We start from the raw sequence: 5,359 nt of genomic DNA, 5'->3' as shown, positions 1-5,359 counted from the left end.
GGCTACATTTTTGTATTGTATCAACATATGCCCTAACTGTTCTTGGTCTTACTGGGGTGCCTCTTTCCTCTAACAATTTCTCTTCCTCAGAGGCGAACAACTTCAAACCTTGAGTCAAACGTTTTCCCCAGTTTGCCTGAGTGAGAAAGTTCTAGGAACAGGCAACTTGAAATAAAAACAAAATAAATCAAAACGAGAACGCATTGTTTTTTGAATTGGTCACCCATTCTTTCTCTCTTCCTCAAGGGTGAGAAATTTCACTTACCTCTAAGCTTTAGACGTTTCACGCACGGGCCACCAAATGCCGCAGCCTGGCTGGGCACACAATCACGAGCCACCACACAGCTTGTAGATTCAAACAGCAACTCTTTATTCCCGAACTCACACCAGCCATCTACAATCACGTTCTGGGGAAATCCACGTTCTCTGCCCAAATCCACGTTCTCTCCCAAATCCACCCCCACTGGGCTTCTGTCTCCCAAAAAATACTGTCTGAATCCCGTGAGAACTCAAGGGGAACTCAGGCAGCAGGATACGCCCTATTCCCAGCAGGAATAATCTTAAACCTTAAACCTGGAACCTAAACCGGGAACGCCCTAATCCGCCTTGGTCCTTGAGCAAGGTCACCTACATTCAATGTCACTGCAACATGGGGTACGCTGGCAAGGAAATTGTCATACCTACTTGGCTAATGGCTCCCAGCAGTAGAGCGCTTGCCTAGCACATATGAGGCACTGGGTTTGATTCTCAGCAGTGCATATAAATAAATAAAATAAAGGTCCATTGACAACTAAAAAATTTTAAAAAGTAGCAAACTGCTAATTGATGTGAAGCACACCTGCATATTAGCCCCTTCCCCCACCTCCCACCTTCCTACCTAAAATGGAAAATGCTTTATGCAAAGAATCCTCTGTACCTAATGTTAAAGCAGAATTTGTTTTTCTTGGCTTCCCGCCCATTTGGAGTGTTGGTTATTTAGCCATGCAAATAAGCACTACCTAGGGGCTCTGAGAATTTCATTTGGACCTGAAAGAAGTTCAACAGAAAGAGAGCAAACATTTGCAAGAATATGAAAAGCCAAGATTTAGGAAAGGGTGGTGACATCTTGGTAGTTTGACAAGGATTTCCAAAGTGTCTTGCAATTTTAGTAAAGTATCTAACTTAACAGGCTTTGCTCTCTCTTCACTGTGAGACAAAGAGGCACGATCTAATGTGGCCATAAATTTTACACAAATTGGCATGAGTTGGGTTTACATGAGTTAATTTCTACATATGATACAAAGTTTGAGGTAAGATCTTTCTATTTTATTTTATATATGGAAATTTGTTGTTCCAGCATCATTTGTTGAAAAGATGTTCCTTCTCCCTCCCCCGAATTACTCTTTATTTTTGTTGAAAACCTATTTAATTATATGTATGCACGAGACCTCTTTTTAAAAATTCTTTCCCTCTTATGTTTCACCGATTTATGTGTCTATCCTTGTATCAGTGCCACACAGTTTCAATTACTGTCACTTTATATAGTAAGTCATGAAATCAGGTAGTATGATTTCTTCAACTTTGTTCTTTTCCAAAATTGTTTTGGCTGTTCTTTCAAATGACAGATAGATTTTGAAAATTGACATTTTATATTAGTCAGTTTTAGATAACTATAACAAAATACCTAAGACACTCAACTTATTAAAGGGAAAAGGTTTATTTTGGCTTACAATTTTGGAAGTTTCAGTCCATGGTCAATTGGCCCTATGCTTGGAGCTTGAGACGAATCAATACACCATGGTGGGAATGCATGGAGGGCCAAAACCACTCACCTCATGGCCAAGAAGCAAAAAAAAGTGAGAAAGGGGCCAGGGTCCCACAATCCCCTACAAGGGCACAGCCCCAAAGACCTAAGGATCTCCCAATAGGCCCCACCTCAAAAGAACCCCTTTCTCCCAATAGCACCACTCTGGAGTCCAAGAATTTAACACATGAGTCTTTGGGGGACATTGAACATCCAAGTTATAGCAAGATTTGAGTCTTCTCCTTCACAAGCATAGTATTCCACCCCATGTATTTAGTCACTCAATTTCTTTCATCAACATATTGTAGTTTTCAGCAGGCAGATCCTGCCTGCAGTTTGTTAGATTTATACCTAAGTATTTTATGTTTTTTTAAATGTAATTGTACTGTGAGTGATATTGTTTTAAAAATATGATATACATTTGTTCATTGCTATTATATAGAAATGTAATTGATTTTTTATATTTACTGGGTGTCCTGCAACCTTGTTAAATTGTTAGTTTTAGTTGCTTTTTTGTAAGTTTTTAAAATTTTCTAAATAAACCATAATATCATCTGCAAATAGGTGACATTTAGCATTTCCCTTTACAATATATATGTTTTTAACTTTTTTCTTGCCTTATTGTAATGGATAGCACTTCCAGTACAATGCTGAATAAGAGTAGCAAGAGATAACACTTTGTCTTGTCCCCATTCTTAGCAGGAAAGCCTTTAGTCTTTTACCATTAAGAATGTTAGCTGCAACCTAGATGAGTGGATAAAAAATGTGGCACATACACATATTGGAATATTATTCAGCAATAAAAGAGAATAAAATCATGGCATTTGCAGGTAAATGGATGGAGCTGGAGAAGATAATGCTAAGTGAAGTTAGCTAAACCCAAAAAGCCAAACGCCAAATGTTTTCTCTGATATAAGGAGGCTGATTCATAGTGGGATAGGGAGAGGGAGCATGGGAGGAATAGACAACTCTAGATAGGGCAGAGGGGTTGGAGGGGAAGGGAGGGGGCATGGGGTAATTAATGATGGTGGAATGTGATGATCATTATTATCCAAAGTACAGGTATGAAGACATGAATTGCTATGAATATACTTTGTATACAACCAGAAATATAAAAAATTGTGCTCTATATGTGTAATAAGAATTGCAATGCATTCTGCTGTCATATATAAATAAAGAAGAAAAAAAAGAATAGCTGCAGGTTTATTATTATTTGCAAAAATTCTTATCATGTTAGGGAACTTCCTTCTAGTTCTGGTCTATGGCATTGTTATGAATAAACAGATGTTGAAATTCTTAAATGTTTTTTTCATTTTTACTTATTTATTTTTAAATTTTTAAAATTGATTTTTTAAAAATATGTTTTTTATTTATTAATGTGATCATGTCTTTTCTTTATTGTCTATTGATATTTTTTATTAAATTAGATAGACTCCGTCATCATATCTTCCTCTACTGCTTTACGAGTAGTTTCTTTTATTCCTTAGGACATATTTATATAAATTTTTAAAATAAAATATTTATAATGATTATTTTAAAGTTTTGCCTCTTAAATTCAACATCTGACCCTCTCACGGTACTTTCTACGTATAGGTTGACTTTCCTTTTTCTTTCTACTTCTAATAACATTTTGTTGAAAAATTTACACTTTAGGTAATATGCAATAGGTTATCTTTAATGTTGGTTTCTTCCAGACATTTGGTTAGGTTTTGCTTCTTTAAAGTTAACTTTCTCTCTTTTAATTGATAGTTAGAAAGCTGACCTTTCTCTAATAATTTTTTAACGAAAATTATAGTCATAAGACTATATATTGACAGTTTAAAAATAATGGTGATGTGTTATGAGCACAGCTTGAAATCCAATTGTCCACATAGGATCCAATGTCCTTTTGTAGTGGTGATATTAGTTCAAATGGCTGGGGCCCTGGGCACTGCAGCAGGGAGCTTGGGACCTCTGTGGCCTATTTCCAGCCTGGCCCTCCCCAGTGGCAATGGTAGCAATGGTAGCCCAATCCCCCCATCATCCTGCAGATGTCCTCAGGCAGGAAGTAGATATACCTGGAGCCCACAGCTCTTGGTTTGGGGCAAGCTCCAACCTTTGTTGAAGAAAGAAGTGAATGTCAACTCCTCCCGAGAGGCTCCAGCTGCACTTAGAACTTGACTGAGTTGGAGAGTAGATGGGTGTGAGGAGGATTGTGCAGGTCTGCCACTGGGGTGTCCAGGATATTTGTCAGGGTTTACACAAAGAGGGTGGCATGAAGGACCCGGTTACCACCTGTTCTCTCCCTCTCTCCACATCTGGGAGAAGGACCCCTGGGGCAAGGCCACTTAGAGAATACAAGATCCCCTGGGACCAAGCAGGGAGCACCATGGGACCAATGGAATTATGGAGGGCATGTGTTGGGGTATGGATTTTAAATTCCAAAGTCACATGTGAAAAAAAAATCTCATTTAACTATTGTCTGATGAAGGGATTTATTTTCTATCCATGATCCCCACTCTGTCTAATGCAGAAAAGTTAATCCAGTCATTTCCAGATGAACTCAATCAACTTCAGTGATTTTTTTTTTTTTTTTTTAATTGTCACTTCAGGTTGAAAACCCTGTCAGGTTCAGGATCGTTTTTCCTTTACCTTCATCCCCCTCAGTTGAGACTAAGGGCAGGGTGTCTTTCTAGGTGGGAGGGGGTGTCTCTTTCTCAGACTCCCATCAGTCTCACTAACCTCCTGTGAGAAGTAACTGGTCTCTGTGGTCCTGGGGCCCCCCACCCTCTGAGCTGGCAAGCCTCTGAGATGCTCCTGCTCTTCATCTGTGCTCGGTCAGTGGTCCCACCCCCACCCCCGCATCCTCATCCGGGACTCTCCTGTTCACTCTCACCTTTGCTCTTGTTCTTCTCCATCAATGTCTGGAGGTTTCTTATAGGACTGGGTGGGGCTGGCTGCTCTCCAGGTGGCCCCGATGGCCCTCCAGGCCTGTTCTGCTGCTGTCCCCCAGAGGCACAAGGACATCTATGAGTTCCCTGGTAAGCTGCATTCCAGTTGGCAACAGCCAAGGTGCTCCTCCATTCTCTGGGTTACCACATCTCTCAGGTCAGGGCTTCTTGTTTTTTCTCATCCCACTCCTGCCCCCAGCTCTAGCAGGTAGGGCACGAAGACAGGCAACATCCATGCTCTTCAGGCTACCTATCCCTCGCCCGGCTCCTGGGCCACTTATCTGGGGTAGAGGCAGATTTGGACACAAAAAGCACAAAGAGAGGTCGCACAGGATCACTTACAAGGAGGCACAGAGGACCATCCCAGCAAGGAGGGAGGAGACACAGGAACACACTCTCCTGCCCCTGGTCCCTGAGCATCTGTGATGGTGTGCTTCATTTTCGGTGACCTTCTAAGCTTATGTCGACCCCAGGAGTGAGGCTGAGTGTACTCCTGTACTGCCGTCCAGGCTGACCCAGCCTCCTGCAGACATACAGGCCTCAGAAGTAAGAGCCTGTACAGACCCCGAAATCATAATTCACAAAGGTTGTTCCCTAGGGATGCTGGTGTTTGGTGGCCCAAGCCCACGGGAGCCAGGCCTGTGAA

Source organism: Marmota marmota, unplaced genomic scaffold, assembly GCF_001458135.2.
Source record: "Marmota marmota marmota unplaced genomic scaffold, marMar, whole genome shotgun sequence".
Classification (NCBI taxonomy): domain Eukaryota; kingdom Metazoa; phylum Chordata; class Mammalia; order Rodentia; family Sciuridae; genus Marmota; species Marmota marmota.
The sequence above is the reverse complement of the archived record's forward strand: the minus strand, read 5'-3'. Positions refer to the sequence as shown.